This window comes from Chroicocephalus ridibundus, chromosome 5 (assembly GCF_963924245.1).
Source record: "Chroicocephalus ridibundus chromosome 5, bChrRid1.1, whole genome shotgun sequence".
Classification (NCBI taxonomy): domain Eukaryota; kingdom Metazoa; phylum Chordata; class Aves; order Charadriiformes; family Laridae; genus Chroicocephalus; species Chroicocephalus ridibundus.
In genome coordinates this window covers 60,774,498-60,790,193 of record NC_086288.1, presented here as the reverse complement: position 1 = coordinate 60,790,193, position 15,696 = coordinate 60,774,498, and the positions used below count along the sequence as shown (strand labels likewise).

At 35.7% G+C, this 15,696-nt stretch overlaps 1 protein-coding gene across 10 annotated transcripts in view; it reads left to right on the top strand.

The window, feature by feature from the left end:
* The window catches only part of KCNIP4 (potassium voltage-gated channel interacting protein 4), a 453,265-nt gene that overhangs the window by 285,175 nt on the left and 152,394 nt on the right, over positions 1 to 15,696 (top strand). The window contains exon 1 of one of the 10 annotated variants that reach the window (XM_063335361.1): positions 7,264 to 7,349. The exons of 8 other annotated variants lie outside the window; for them this stretch is intronic. The gene's annotated coding sequence lies outside the window, so the exon portion shown is untranslated. Of the gene's footprint in view, positions 1 to 7,263; positions 7,350 to 15,696 lie in introns of those variants that run through there. One more of the 10 variants, XM_063335360.1, reaches the window with a different exon arrangement.

Sequence of the window (15,696 nt, the reverse complement as noted above, 5' to 3'; positions counted from 1 at the left end):
GAATTCTATAGAAATAATGCAAAACCTATAACAAGATGCAAACTTTCTTTAGACTTGGGAATCTATTACCTGCATGATTTCTCTTTTATCCAATATTTAACCTAATGACTTTTATTGCATACATTCACCATTCCCAAGTGCAAAGCCTGTGGCTAGAATGGAAGAACTGACTTTTTTGTGACTCCTTGTTCTCTCCCAGGGTGAGAAGCCTGTGTCTCTCTGGAGAAAACAAGCTGGTGCTTATTGGTTGTCATTAAAACTGTTGCTTTATTTTAAGCTACGGTTCACAGCAGAAACTTACTTGCTCTCAGCATGACTGTAGAATGAATATATATACATACATTATTATTATGAAAAAATGTATGTAATGTTTTTTCATCAGTCAAACTTAACTTGAAGTCTGCTTTGCCACTGAAATTGAAAAGAAGAGAATAGCAGTCCCTGTGAAGAGCAGCATGATAAAGAATAAATAAAAATGGTTGTGGCTCATTGATTCTCTTTTGAAGAGAGCAAAGACATAATATATATTGGAAAATATAGTGCATTGCAATATATTTCTCTAATATATTGGAGACAAAGCTTAGATTCCCACATGAGATCAGAAGAATCTAGACTTTCTCTTTTACTACCCAGCTAGGAATACTATTTCTTTAACATATAGAACGAGATGTACTTCCACACCCCCAACCCAATTCTTCCAACTTTCTTGCAGTAATTCTCAGGTATAACTATACTTTGGCGTTAGAACATCAGAAGTGTGTGGCTGGAGGAGTCACTGTCAAAAAAGGCATATAAGACTCTAATTTCAAGGCTGATGGGGAGTATGTATACAGATGAGTACCAAGAATAATATCTGGTTTTTTTATAATCTTCCATGTTCGCAGTTCACCATTTTCCCTGGTTTATGTGTTTTCTTTATGCTAGATTAATTTAATAGCTTACACTGTGGGTTGGTTCCCAGTACCTAACCCAAGTGTCCTTCATTAAAAGGTAAACCAATTACTTCTCATACTGCCTTAGACCAGTAAATCTTGGTATTGTTCATTCTTTGTGTAATATCATTTCAAACACTTGAATATTGTTCCCATGTATCTTCTTCCTTTTTCTCTCCCTAAGCTCAACCCTTCCTCTTAGATCACAGTTTCTAAGCTTATTGATTTTCTTGTCATACTTGCAGCTTGGTCTAATTTTATATGTATCTCTTTGACTAAAACTTGTCAGAGTACTCCAGTGGAGGATTGTCCTGCAGCTCATCACAGTCAACAGAGTAGGAACAGTTTGTACAATGTATAGTTCAATCGAGTTATCAGAAATCTTCTTTGCAGTACTGCTGCTCAGCCATTTGTTTCACCATGGTTTTTCTTTGAATGTGTGATTTTGAAGGATTTTTATTGACAATTTGCATTTCAAGTGGTAAGTATAAAACTGTCCTGTAAAACAGCTTCAGGTGAAACACTGAAGACTCAGAAGTAACAGATTTTAAGAATATTTTTGTTTCCAAAATTATGGAACTTTCCAAGATACTATTAAACATCTCATTTTTTATATAGGTATATGTGTGTGTATATATATGTGTAAAAATAAAAACAGTTTAGAAAACTAAAATTCAACACTACATTGCCAATACTAAAATATTCTAAGGAAAGAAATCATCCCAAATAATAGAAAGAAATCCAGCAGGTTAATAAGGTAATGGTTAGTTTTTATTTTCATTTATTTTGATAGTTGTTCTCTTATGTGTATTTGCAAGGAATTCAAGTTAAGAATATGTGTCAACATACCATAGAATGTCAGCATACTTTTATTTGTGGGGTTTATTGCGCTTGTTTTCAGGGGATTATTTAGGTATTTGTGGTCACTGAACTGACTCATTTCACTGTATATGCCAAAAGTCCCCTCTCTGTCACATACTAATATAAACCCTCCTGTCTGAACCCAAGCATCTCTGCAGAACCCACCCTCTCTACTGAATCTGCCGCTCAAACTTCTGTAAAACATGTCCTCAATGGGTCTTTTTAAACATATAGTCAAAAAATGTAAGTTGTTATCTTTAATAAGAGATGAGAATCTGTTATCTATATTATACTGCATTATATAAAATGCATAGAGTGAATTCTGACCACCTGAATCAATGGTAACACAAACATGACAATTGGTTTTTTGCCTGTGCTGCAAGGAGCTACGATATCCAGGTGCTATGGCTAAGGGCTCGTCTGACAGCTCACCATGCACCAGTTCCTCCTTTCCCCTCTGTTTCTGGCCATATAATCCCATCACTTGTTCTCTGCTAGTTCTGTTCCTTAACTGTTCATGTGCTAAAACAACACCATTCAGTAACCTGCAGAAAACTACCTCAGCATAGAAAGTGATTTTTTTTTTTTTTTCCTCCTCTCCCTCCTCCCCTTTGTGCTGATGGTTAAATAAGTTTACTGTGCAATCAGGTAAGTACCGGAGCTAATAACAGAGAGCAGGCAGGGTCACACGGTGAGAAGAGGGGGAGGAATGGCATTACCCTTTTTGCAGCGGTGAACCACTTAATCAGCTCTTTTGCAATGTAGAGACTCTAATTAGTGTCTTGAATTTAGATGTCAAATTTGTCATGACAACTAAGCTAGGCAGTCTTAATACTATCCTATAGATTGCTAGTGTGTTTTCATTCAGTCTTATTTTTGACTTGGCACATCTGCTCCTGAGTATAAGGAGAGGAGGCTTTTGTATTTTGAAAATTGCTTAACCCTTCAGAATATTTTTTTCAAAAGACAATACCAAGGGAGAAGATCAGATTAGAAAGACGAAGTCATAAACCAAGTGGAAGCTGGCTGTCCTCCCACTGTTCTGCTCTGTAAGAAATTTGGAGCTAGTAAAAGAGATCGTCTAAAAATATGCAAATTTGGTGGGAAGCATAAGGGAATAGTTAAAAAGGTTAGACAAATTATAAATATTACCTAACTGCAAGTGTTATCTGTCTTTTCCACAAATGGATGCTAGTTTTCTCAGGTAACTAAAATGTATCTTTTCTGTTTCTTGAAATCAGACTTGCAAGTATCTCTGAAATTGCTTTTTGAATTATTCTGTACTAGCAACATGGACAAAGAGCTGTTTATTATAGGAATTTCAAAAGAAACGTGTTTTTTACTGCATTCTCATTTTTTATTTAAGGATGGTGTGAATAAAATCGTTGTCGGTTCCTATTATTTGATGCATAATGTGGTGTTATAAAAGTGCTTACATTATCAAGAGTTCCAATACAGTGATAAATGAGATGCCACCCCATTTTAGTAAATTTAGCACAGGTATTAAATTTGTAGAGAGAAAATTGCAAATAAACCTAAAAAATATAACGTCTCTAAACTGTCTGTCAGCAGTTCAGGATTTACTCAGATTATGCAAGTTATTTCTTCTTGTGCTGCCTGTTATCAAGCTATTTGATTCCTTTATGAAAGGAATCTATACTTTGAAAGTAGCTGCATTGGCTTTTTGATGTACATTATTACTATATTCAGCAGGAGGATGAATAGATCAAATTCCTCTCAATAATTCTCAGATTTCCAATTGAATATAATCTCTCAAAGTTTTCCTCACTTATTTCTTGGGGCAACCTATTACAAAGTTAGTAAAGGAAATGGCACAATTTTTCCCTCTGAGTTTTTCTTTAGCATTTACCAGCCTATTGTGAACACATAATTAGTAGAAATGGATGATTAAATATGTCTTGCAGTCCTGGTTTTAGCTTTTCTTTGATTTAGGAGTGTAGGGGGTATTATAGGGCTTAGTGTCAAAGCTTCTGCTCACTTTAAATCCAGTCTTTGTGAGTGGGCTTAACAGTGGTTAAGGAAGGTGTGAAAGAACATTGAAAAATGTGATACTGGCACTTCCCCGATCTTCCAGTCCCAAACGGTGTGTACCCTGGGGACTTCTAAAGTCAAAACACATCACCTCTCTGCATTTAATATGTCTGGAGGGATTTTTCCCTGTTCTTCTTTGTCTTGTAACTTTTTAATTGGTGTGATTGTCTCTTGGCAAGGAGTTCCACAACATAACTAATGCGTGAAGAAGTAAAACTTTTTGTTTGTTTTGAACTTTTTACCAGTTTATCACACAAAGCTTCACAACCAGTTTCACAGGCTTCACTGCTTGTCATGTGTACTGAAAATATGAGTGGTTTGTATCTTACAATTTTAAAGTGTTTCTACATACACTTAAATGTTTCACTTGACAAAGCTCCACCCGAAACTTGTTGGCACTGCAATTTTTCATGTTTTGTCATCTTTTTCATTTGTTTTTATTTAAAAAAACTAAATATTGCTGCCAGCCAATCTTAAGTTTCCAGTCCAGGCTGTTTTCCAGCAGGAAGGATGTTCATTTGGAAAATATCTAGAAACACTACACTGCAAACTTGTGCTAATAAGTACTTTTTAACAAAACCTTCACTCTATAACCACCAGGAGTGTAAGTCCACTGTCAATTTCTGCTGAAAACTACTATAAATGGTTCTTGGCTCTGACAAGTATTGTAATCAACATAATGAAATCTAAGTTTTTTAGGTATATATTACTCCTTTGAAGGATGTATGAGCAATCTGTTAACAAAATTGAAAACCAAGCTTGCTCACTAGGGGGTTACAAACTGCCAAAGACATTATTCCTTTAAAACTGTGCTTAGAAGTCCTTGTTCTGACAGTTCTTTATTTTTCTAACAAACAAACAGATTTTAAGGAAAAGCTAACAGTTTCAAATACTGGCTTTTGAGTCTCCAAATGTTTTCCATAGCTTAGATGTTTTTTACATCAGAAAGAAAAGTATCTATTTCATGTTCTGAGAAAATGTCTAGAATGTTTTTTTTGTTTGTTTTCTTACAAAGTCAGAAGCATCACAGACTGTGCAAGCACAAAATAGCTAAAACAACTATATATCCTACAACTTGAAAAATGAAGTAAAAGAGTCTAGGAGTTGATTTCCTATGTATTTCTTATTTTACTGAATATTCTAACTCCTGCTTTGAAGATACTCTGCAAAACATCTTCAGAGCTACCCTTTAGGAAGGAAGGCTCATCTTTTGTGTCACAACTGCATAACATTTGAGTGACTGGGTAGCAAGTCTGATGTGAACTCTACTGTATTATTCTGCTTTTTTAATCCCTTCACTGTTTCCTTTTGTTTTCTACAAGTTTTTTTTAATCTGCATGCACTTCTCGCCGTGACTGAATGTTACAGGGTTATGTGCGGTACGGTTAGAGGTAGGTGAGTTTGACCTACGCAGCTGTGCTGCCAAAAGTCATTACCATGGAATCTGTTATGCTGGAAAAATTGTTTATGTGCTGTTTCACTTGGGAAGTGAACTGTGACTGGGATTGCCTGCTCTAGCAGAACTGAAGCTCTGCAGCTGCCCCGCTGCGGCTGGATTAGCGGTGCTTTGTCCATGCTGTGCATTGTACAGCTGCATAAGCGAAACCGTTTTGGTAGGTCACATGTAATATCTAAATTGTAAGCTCTTTGGACCAGAAATCATGTCCGCCTCCCTCCTTCCTCTTCTTGCCTAAACATATACTTTTTCCCCCTCAATAGTCCCTGTAAACCTTTGAATTACTTACTACTGACACTAAGGTTCATGAGACCAAGGAATCCTTACTGTAAAAGCTGAGAACATGAACTTAAGGAAATAGCATTTTACAACACAGTCTGCTTACTGAAGTACTGCTTTTACCAGCAATGGGTGGTAGAAGTCAAGACCCCAGTGAAAATGGGATCTTTACCCAGAATAATACATCTTATGTTGTGACAAATTGAAATGTAGATGAATGATGTCCTGCGTCTGCTTCCCTAGACTATTTTGTTTGTTTGTTTGTTATTTCTGTGCAAAACCAAGACAGCTCTCAGTAGCCACTTATTGTAGCTACCGTTGCTCAGTAGCATTTATTGCAACATTCAGGAAGCTACTGAGAAGAAATAAATAGTGCTGCTATCTGATTAACTCTCGAGGTTATTTCGGAACTCCTGTAACTTGTGTGTGTCAGGGCAGGGCTCCAGCAGTGCATTGCCTAGTTCATTTAGGGTTTGGGTTTTTTTACGGGAGTGAGTGCCTTCCATGTTACAACCAACTATGGAAATATAAGCACACAATTTATGTTGCACCTTGAATACCTCTCTGAAACCTCACAACTGGCATCTGAAAGTCATTAATTGCCATCAAGGTTAAAGAAGGATTACTGGAATATGAGGTATTAGACTGCAAGAGTAGTTTATTTCTCACCCCAGGTGAGGTCCTTGTACTTGCTTAGTGTTGCAGTGAATAAGGGAAAGCAAGAAGAGAATACTCACTCCTGAACAGAAATTTGAGGAGGAAGTGCTGAGCTGGAATAGCTATTTTTGGTGCTTTAAGACCAGCTAAATTGATTTCACTGCTTGCTCTGGGAAACCTCCCTCGAGCAAAAGGTCCAGAAGGGCTATTTGGGTCCTTTACCACTTAGGTCAGGATTACTATTCTGGCTAGAATAGCATCTGGGATTTTAGATTAAAGGAAAATAATGCTTCAGTTTTCTGATACTGAATTAATGTTATGTAATTCATTCTTCTGTTGACCCCAATAATAATGTGTTGTGTTACTTTGGGATGTAAAATAATAATTTGTTAGTACATTGATTTATCAAGTAATTATCATATTGTGGCCTTTATTATTCAATTATGATTGTTTGTAATAATTTTTACAGTAGCTTTTAAAATGATATTTGCTCACTCATTCATTTTCAGAAAATCTATTAAGACAAAACTGATTTATTATTGCTGATTGCAAAACAGGTCAGTAACTTCAAAAATTTAAAACAATAAATTCAAGAAAATTCTGATCAACCACAGAGGCTTCATGCCTGGAGATTTTAACAAGGGGAAAAAAAACCAAAAACAACCCAAAACTCACTTTAGCCTCTTTCTACTTCTAAATAGGACATTTTAACTTAAGGTAAGGCTATAGTAACATCAGATACACTCTCAATCATAAGTTCTGTTGTGTTCTGTGTGAAAATCTTGGAATTGATAACTAATTCTTCTCAATTATTTAAATAGTTGATCCTCATCTGATTAATCTGAAATATTAAAGACTCCCTAAGGCTGTGTTTTTTAGTTTAATTGCCTCTTTCCTGTCCCTGTGCCACTGTTTTATTGACTCATTTGAAGTATTGAAGAGATTAGCGAGGCATAATTTTTTTACGTCACAGAGATATCCTGGTTTGACCTTATTCAGAGATTATTATGTATTTGTACCTCTACACAGAACACTCCATAAAATTTCCCTTGCAAGTGTTGCATGCTTTATCTTCAGGCTTATTGACTCTACTTCAATAAGAACTCCTCAAGGTAAAACGTTGCTCCTTGTCTTAATTTTTTACGCTTACTGATTGCTCACTTTTTTTTTTTTTGTGGTTAAGAACCCAGTCTTTCTTAAAATGTTTGAATACGTAGCCATAACACTTTCTGCTGTGCCTTGACTTTGCCATACTGTAGCTTATATCATATTTTAATATTTTCTCCTTGGTGATAAGCTTGATTAACTAATGAAAACATATGTATGAGCATCTTATGAGTCACTGTCAAGCTCATGCAATATTGATGGTCCTCTAAGCTTTTTGGAATGATGCAATCGGAATAAGCTCTTAGAAATAATTTATTTTACAAGTATTTAGTCAAAAAATGACTGAATCATGGTTTACATTAATAATGACACAAGGAATAAAATCAACTTGTTTATTGCAATCTATTGTTCCTAATGTTGCAGTTGTTACAGATTGATGTGTTTACTTATTGGAACTTGCTCCTAAATGGGGAAGTATCACCCTCCAACGTGTTTGGCTTTCTCCTTTGTTATCTGTTCTTTGTCATCCATTTTCATGTACGTTGCTAGGATGAACATCTGAATTATGGGATGTCATAGATGGTGTATGGTTGGTGACAAAACTTGTGCAGCATAATGCAGTGCCTCCAAATACAGTTTAATCTGGAAGCTGAAAAATGCAGTGGGAGTTAAAAAAAAAGGGGAGTATAATGGGTGACACTATACTTAGCGAAATATTTTGTCTGATTCTTCTTTCCTCTGTGTAAAGGGTTAGTCTCTGTTAAAAATAGATCTGATTATGCTAGTCCATGCTTCCCAGTTTTGACAAACCGTGTGAAAACCTGTAAGGAAAATACTTTTTTTTTTTTTTCTTGTTCCACAAAATTAGAAGTATGTAACAGTGTCAGATTTTGGTCATGCACTTGTTTGGTTACAAAGCAAGGGGAAAGGGAAGGAATAGAAAACAAAAAGAATAAAACCTGGATATGACTGACCAGACTAGGTAAAAATACAAATAATAAATCAAAATCAATACTATCAGGATTTGAGAACAAATTTAGAACACTTTATATTTATTTTGTCTTTTTTTGTATGCTATCTTGCTGGTTTACTCTCTTTAGCGTCTTTCTTCTGGTTTTGTTTCTATGTTTCTTTTACAATGCTCCCCCTACAATGTTCTGTTCTAGTCTCCATTATCTTAATATAATGCTTCCCATTTCTGAATGCTTAATCTGTGAAATAAATACACGCTCTTTCTCTGTCCAACATATATGTTTTTAGCTGCGATCATACATGAAATATTTTTTCGCCTCTGTCTTCCTCTAAGTTTTCCAGTGTCTGTTTCTTTAGTCTCTTTCTAGTTGCTTTGCCATCAGTCTGAAGAGTATTTACAGCACCCAAATCAGCTGGGGGAGCAGTAGATATTGCAAAGTGATGCTTGTTAGTTAATTACTGTTAAACAGTCATTTTTATATCATTGTCTTTAAAAAAAAAATCCACAAATATTTTAATTCTTTCTCTTAACTAGTGCTGGTTTCTTTGTTTTCCCTATTATTGGGTAAAAGTGCATTATAACTAAAGATTGTAGCACAAATTTCACAGGAAGAGCTGCTTTCCAGGACAATGTATTTTTTTTCCCTCCCTAATTGTGTCAGAAACTTCCATTCTGAAGATGCAATTCTTCTAAAGTTTTGTAGTTCTCACTTTCATCTCTTGCTTAGTTTAGAATATTATTTAATTTCACTGAGATTATTAGGTCAGGATCAGATGAAGTTTTAACCTCTTATCATATCAAGATGAAAGATGATCATATTTAAGACTGAAAAAAAAAAAATAGTTTTCTTTCCTAGGATTTCCTTGTGGCATAATCCAGTGCAATTTTGATCTACTTATCAATTTGTTATAGATGCTGCAGTATATATGGTACTTGAGAATGGGCTTTTATCAAAAGAGAGATTGATGAATTTGTTCAAATAGAGAATATACAGATGGAGAAAGTACAGCAAGGAGAAAAATATCAAAGAGAGAAAAGTAGCTTATTGTTCAAGATGGGTTTTAAAGCTGAGTGAAGACAGCAGCTAAAATGATAGCCTGGTAGATACAGCATTAACTAGTCAGTAGACAGCACTGTTTGAAGTAAGTTTGGGATTCTCAGATGAATCAACAACAGAAGGTAACTGATAAGTTTTAGGTAGATCCCAAACTGTATACAAATAAGGTAATTAAGTACTTATCTTGTAGCTGTAGATAGAAGTTCAAATCTCTGTTCTTGCCAGAAGTCTTGGAAGTCTTGCCAACAGCTGCTCTTCAACAGTGAACCAAAGTACACTAGTCATTGGCACAAAGAACTGGAGGCAAAGCCACCTTGGTTGTGCTCAAATCTTGGATCCCAGGCTTGATGTTATAGAAGTCCTATGTACCAGAAAAGCACAGATAACCCTTCAAAGCATATCTGTTTAAGTTACTTCATGCCATTGGCCGCTTGAATAGCAACTGAGTATGAGGATGATGCCATTCATCTTCTACTGCATCACCACATGTTCTTCATCTCCTTCAGCTGTGCTTGTGCCCCATCAGAGGGGCAGTAGGACCGCAGAGACTGCCTGGCAGCAGTTTCAGACTCTTCCTGTGGTGTCCTGGTGTCCCATGCTTAACACACCAATGGCCAACATCTGGCCCTTGCAGCTGGAAAATAGGAATGCTTAAAGTCAGTTTTCTGAAGTGGTAGCTGTTTAAGATAATATGTTGTCTTTTGAAAGAGATAGAGAATAAATTGATGCCCAGGATATCCATGATGAATGCAGACTGAAGCATTAGCATCAGTCCAAGAGAGGAATGATTACATAGGGAAAGTGTGAACCTTGCGCTGAAGCCTTACTGCTTTTTTCCTTAGTTCAGCGGACATGAAAGATGTTTTGGGGTAGAACAGACTTTTCTCATACCTGGAGGAGGAACTTGGAGAAAAAAGCAAAGGATACCTGTGAACTTCAGTAGGCCTTGATGAGCTATTGTATATTTTAATGACTAAAAAAAAGGCAGTAATCAACATGGTGGGAGAAAATAAGCAATTAATAATTCTAGCAAGCCACCTAAAGGTTGCCTTAAAAATATATAGATAAAAATGAGAAGAAATAAGAGACTAAGATCTCTACAGACATGGACTGATTAATAGCACAACAAAAATCAGGGTTCCTTTTTCTTGAAATGCTACCTCTCTCATTTTTAAAAGACATCCTAATTATTAATCAGAGTTGAGTTGCTTTTTTTTTTTCTTTCCCTTTATCATAAGGGAATACTGATATATCCATTCTGCCTCTCTGTTTATTATTCCATTTTTGGAATATGAGACAAAACATTCATATCTTCCTCTGGTGCTAGTTCTCGAATAACCACTGTTTAGTAATGTGAAAAAGTTTCCATTTGCCCTTCACAACTCAGTGAGCTGTAAACACTGAAGTAATTGAGCCACCCACATCCTGGTCTGCAGGTGATATGAGTGATGTATTTTATTAGCATTTAATTAAATTGCAAATGTTATGCTAAACTGTGAAATTGCTGGCAAAAGTTGAATAACTGGATTAATTTACACCCTTGTTTAAAAGCAATAAATTTAAAGATTGTTGAGTAATCTGGAGAAAATATATTCTTCAACTCTTGAAGCAATTAACCTATGCTCTGCTGCTTTAAAAAAAAAAAAATTAAAAAATCCCTGAGCAAACATACTGAAATTTGAGACTGTTGCAACATTAATTTCACACCTTCCTGGTTTAGGTTAATGACTTCTGATTATAACAATGAAGATTAAATGGATCTCATTCACTCTGTAGTAATAAAGAGATAATATACACTTGCAACAATTGCTAGTGATTAAAATTAAATTTTATATTATGACATTAAGATTCAGGGAGGGGTGTAATAACTTCAGTTTATGAAAAAGTTGGTTCTAATTCAGTTTGGGGATCACTGAATTATTTGATTTATTGCTATTTGGTTATTTGGATGTATGCCTTAAGAAGTCTAATTATGCAAAAGCTATTTGATATGACTTTGTTTAGAACTAAATACCTCCAGTTATAATTTATAGCTACCAGTAGAAGATGCTGGCTACTGCAGAGAATGTTACAGCCAACTGGAAAGAGAAAGAGTATTCTGATGGTAAATGGGAGGCGGGAGGGCTCCAACATCACGTTTTTCATTTGAGGGTTGTAGTGAAAAAGTGTGGCAAAATACAAATTTTGTGGTTGCAAAATAAGGAGTTAAAGGCTGGGAGAGGAATTGGATTTCTATCCTGGATTCTTTTCTTTTCCACATTAGAAACAACAAATTTTCCATTTGTTTGGTACCCCCTCCCTCTGCTGCGCCCCCCCGCTCCCCCCCAGCCCTGCTTGCAGTTGATTTCATTCAGCTCTTCTAAGCTGAAAGCCTGGACTCAGTCAATTTCTGTAGGTATTGTTTCCCAAATGTTAAGTTAACCATTTTAGGATTTCTTATTTTTCTTTTTAAATCAGGATGACGTCCCACAGAACATAATTTTAAATTACAATATTTTCTTTGGGTGTTATCTTTTTGGTAAAGCTCTTTTTCAAGTTAAAAAAAAATGCACAAAGCCAATTTTCTGTTTCTAAATGGTGCAGAAAGCGAGGAAATTGCAATTTCAATTTTGAAATTGTATATTTTAAGCTGTTTTAAGTAGTTCAGTCTCTAATTTCATATTGAGCTCCCTGGATAACTGCAGTGAATTTCTTGTTGCTGAAGTCCTCTGAATATTCATAGGCTGACATGTCTTGTAACTGATATTAATGAGGAATACTAGGTATTCTGCACACATGCAAATGAAGGTCTAGCAACAACAAAAAAATAGTGCTTTGTCTTTTCTCATTTCAAACTTGAATCCTTTTTAAAGAAGTCTGATTGTTCAGACCTGAATGCTGAATGCTTCTGAAATCCAACTCCTTAATGCTGTCTATAACTGGAAAAGAAAAAATTTGTGGGCCTTCAAATAACTTACAGAAATGAAATGTCAAATCACAATAGTACTGTATGGTAGAATTTTGAGGAGATGGGAAGTCTATCTTTTTCTAAGTGAAATTACTGTAATTATTACGTGCTTTCACATGCTAACCACAAGATTTCTGGATATACTTAGGAATAGCTCTAAAAATACCGGATTGCACTGTTGGTGTACCCAACAGTCACGGTTTTTAAACAAATACCGGTATGTGAAAGAAGCACAATGAATGTTGGCAGAAACAAGGTTAATTTCTTATTGCAGCTTAGTCACTTGAAGTAAGAAATACTTAATCTTTTCTCTAATTTCATGCTCTCTTACAAAAAGATTTCAATGAGCTTGCTAATGATAATAACTTTCCTTTTAGGTATTTCTTTTTGCGAAATTGCAGCTCATGATGTGGTATTTAGACAGTTGTTTAACTTAACTGAGACTGCAGGGGAAAAATAGTTACAAGATCAGTAGTAACTCTAATCCAATGAAAGACCTGGGCACATACAGGTTAGTCTGTGCAAAACTTAACTTCTGAATGTTGTGGTTTGGGCTGGACTGGCCACTGAGACCAGGACACTAAGCATATCTTATGTGTGGGCTCTACGTGCCTTCTTAGGCAAGGAGGCCAGATAGATGTGGATAAGCACACACACACACATAAATATATTTGGCTTTTTTGGTTGGTGTTTTTTTTTTTTTTTTTTTAATTAACATGCAGAGTGTTCGTGGACCTCATTTTTGTATCCATAATACTACCCATTAAATGCTTTGGAGTGTCAGTTGGAAAACGGGAGACAGTTCAACTTAAGACCTGGCATTCTTATTAGTTCAGGCTATAGATGCAAGCATACAAATAATGTACTGCTGGGTTGTACTGTGTATGCTGTGAATTCTCCTGCATCCCATAGGTGTTGGCAGCTCTGCAATTCCATCACTGATTTGAGAGAATTGAAAATTGTATGATCTAGCTCAGGGAAAAAATTTTTAACTCAAGGGCTGCCAGTAAAGTGGTAGGTCTGTGCAGCCCAAATGGCCAGACTCACTAGGCAAGAAAAAGAAAGATCAATAAGACATGGTTATAGTCTAGCGAACATGCCACTAAAATGGAAGGAGATGTCCTGGGTGTTTACATATTCCAGATTGCCTTCTTCTAAGGAATCCTCATTAAGATAGAAATGAAACCTCTTCATTTTTCAAAAAGTTAAAGAGCAGAAGCAAACAGCCTAAGCTGCTTTTCTCAGAGTGTGCTAGAGCAGGCCAGCTATGATACAAAGGAGCAATGATAGATATTCTGATTGAAAATCTGTTGAGGACAAAGGAGAGGTAATCATCAGTTTAATAAACGCTGGGCTGGGTTTCGAATGAAGCGGCAATTAAGTCTTCAAACCCATTAATTCTGATTTGATTAGTGTCTCTTTTTTTAAACTGGATGGTTATTTGTTAATTAATAACTAGACTTAGATCAGCTAGCTTCATAAAGATTGTTGAAAAGCCGTTGGAGAGTATTAATTGTTAAGATATGTTGTCTTATAATAATGAAGGCAGTGGCAAACCAAAATATACTTTTTGCTTTCTGAATAAACTTCTATAAAATGATATTTGTCACGCTTCTGTGAACAGTTGCTACAGCAACTATTGCAAACTGTGGTTATTAGTTGCTACTTAGATTCGTCCAGTGGTCTGAAAGTTTGTGGAAATTCCTGCAAGTATTGTTTACTTTAAACGCTAAGTTCTTAGCTTGCATTTTAACTGCTGCTGCAGTACTAAAAAAGCTTACCTCACTGTACATAAAGAATCTTTCTAGAAATGGTCATAACGCTGAATACCACATGTATACCTGATTTGATAGTGGTGATTGTTCACATCTTTTAAGATGCATCAAGCTAGAACACATCATGAAGCAACTAGTAAGCATTTTGAAAAAAATTTGCATCTAAATTTCCAAGCCTAATGTTTTCTTAAATAGTTAGATTATTCCCCATAAAGTTGCTTTAAGACTCAAAAGGAAAAGTCTGAATAGTAATCAAGCTTTTCAAGGAACTGTCATGGTTTATGAGTTAATAAAAAGTTATTTAGTGCAACCCAAGGCTCATGCTAAAAAGGTTTCTACGCATTCAAACAGACAAGGAACTCTGAAAATTGCAAAATCCATTTTAACTATTGCATGATAAAATGGGAAGTATTAACTGGATTGCAACCAACAATTCCTATGCTTATAACAGTTTCTTGCTGTTAAACTTATTTGCTGTTGCTAAATTGGCTTTCCCAAAACTCAGTAACAGGATGTGAGCAAAATAGAGGAGTGGAGGAAGACTTGGGAAGAAGTGCATTGGATGAAGATTCATAGTACTTGTGCAGCTGCGATTTCTCCTAAACAAAAGGGAGAGGTTTTCTTGAAGGGGACATGACACTATGGATGGCAAATCCTGCTCAACTTTAGAGAAAGGGTTCTGAGTTGTCTAGGATAGCTTGATAGGGTAAGACACATTGCAAGCTTTAGATCTTTTAGTCTTGGAGTAGGAATAAAGTAAAGAACTGGGGGAAAACCTTGGGCAAACAGATGATATTCTATCAGCATACGCTTCTCGAGCACTTTAAGTAAAAGAGTAAAAAGAGATGGGCAGCTATTACAGTCATGCTGGCTTTGGGTTTCCAAAATTTTCATCTCTAAGGAATACAGTCTTGGACTGTACTGCTGTATTCATGTGAAGTAATACCCAAGTTTATATTCTAGGTGGGAAAACCCCATCATGAACTCCTCTGAGTGCAGAATCTTGAATTATATACTTTATTCTATTGGTTAAAGAAAAGGTTTCTTTGTGTTTCTCTACCTAGTAATATCTCCTTTCAAGACTCTACTTCTCAGATTTTTCTTTTGTAAGGACCTTGTTACTTCAGTAAGCTATTTTCCATAAGCAAGCTATATCTGTTATTTAATCTGCTGCAACAGGAACAGTTACAGAACAACAGCCAGAAATGACAACTGTTCTTCTAATTACACTTTTAAAAATATGTGCTATCCTATGTATGTTCACAAAAGAGAAAACTTGAAAAGAATTGGGTTTGTTTAAATACTTGTGACTATATAGGGCAGTGATATCCTAGGTTATCTTTAAGGATTACCATAAATGCTACGTTGAAATTTTAGTGACCATAATTTATACATTTCTCTCTGTGGAAATGTATTCTTCCCCTAACACTGTCATCATTCTTCACATGGTTTTTATTGACTGTAACAAGGCTCTTTGGAACACGTAATCACATAGTCATTAAGTTCTGCTTGAAGGTTTGCTATTATGCATTGGTAGAATGCTAATTTATTTAGCTAGGCTCTATGTCTAAATGCCACACACAGAGGCTGTATGTTTCTC